Source organism: Elephantulus edwardii, unplaced genomic scaffold (genome assembly GCF_000299155.1).
Source record: "Elephantulus edwardii isolate Elephantulus edwardi_28Jun2011 unplaced genomic scaffold, EleEdw1.0 scaffold00030, whole genome shotgun sequence".
NCBI classification, from domain to species: domain Eukaryota; kingdom Metazoa; phylum Chordata; class Mammalia; order Macroscelidea; family Macroscelididae; genus Elephantulus; species Elephantulus edwardii.
This window is the reverse complement of record NW_006399780.1, coordinates 21,757,135-21,758,676: the sequence shown is the minus strand read 5'-3', so window position 1 is coordinate 21,758,676 and position 1,542 is coordinate 21,757,135.

Genomic DNA, 1,542 nt, shown 5'->3' with positions numbered 1-1,542 from the left:
AAGCAATAAGATGATGGAATGATGTATATTGAACACTTAAAGATCACAACTTTCAACCAAGGATAAATACATACCCAACAAAGCTGTCCATCAGATATGAAGGAGAGATCAAGATATTCTCAGAAAAGCAGAACCTAAGGGAGTTTGTAAAAATAAGACTGACATTGCAGAAAACACTTAGAGAAGTCCTCCTTACAGAGGTGTCACAGAAAACAGGATGAACCAGATTAACTAGTAACAATACCAAAAAGAACTCAACAAAATAATAGCAATAAAACCTTGCCTCTCAATAATCAAACTGAATGTGAATGATTTAAATGCACCACTGAAGAGGAAAAGAGTGGCAGATTGGATTAAAAAAACCAAAAACCCATCAATAAGCAGTGTTCAAGAGACACCTGAAAAGTTAAGATAAAGACTAAAAATAAAAAGGTGGGGGGGAAAAATACCAAGCAAATGGTAACCAGGAAAAAAGTAGATGTAGTGATACCAATCTCTGATAAAATAGATTTCAATGAAGAACCATCACAAAGGACAAGGAACGTCACTATATAATGCTTAAAGGGTCAATAGAACAAGAAGACATAATAATAAATATATCTATGCACCAAATGATAGAGTAAAACAAACATTAGCAAAACTGAAAAAAGGAAATAGACAGCATCACTACAGTAGCTGAAAACTTTAATAAACCACTCTCAAGAAAATATAGAACTACCAGAAAGAAACTCAACAGAATCCTGAAGATTAAAACCACTGAATCATATATATATGAATGAAACAGCCAAAGCAGAAATCAGAGATCAACTTATAGCAATAAGCAAACACATTAAAAAGACAAGAAACAATTATAATTGACTCTCTAACCCAATATCTCAAATTGAAAAAGCACAGCAGAAAGCCTAAAACTCTCTAAAAAAACTAGATATTATAAAAAAATTCAAGCAAAAATAAATGAAATAGAAAACAGAAAAGGAATTCAAACCAACAAAACCAGGAGTTGATTCTTCATAAAGGTCAGTAAAACACACAAACCACCTGTAAAACTAATAAAAGAAAAGAAAGGAAACACACACACACACACGCCTGGAACAGATGGTTTTACATGTGGATTTTATCAAACATTCAAAGAAGAACTGTCACTAATTCTACATAAACTATTTCAGAAAATAGAAAAACATGGAATTCTCCCAGACTTATTCTATGAAGCAAACATATCCTTAATACAAAAGTCAAGTACAGACGCCACCAAAATAGAAAAGTATAGGCCAATATCTCTCATGAACATAGATGCAAAATCCTGAATACAATCCTGGCCAGTAGAATGGAACGATACATCAAAATAATAATTCACCTTGACCAAGTAGGATTCAAAACAGGTATGCAAGCATGGTTCAACATAAGGAAAACAATCAGTGTAATTTACCAGAGTAACAAAGCAAAAGACAAGAAACACATTATCCTATCACTTGATTCAGAAAAGGCCTTTGACAAAATTCAACAAACTTTCCTGATTAAAGCAATCCACAGAAAAGTAGTAGA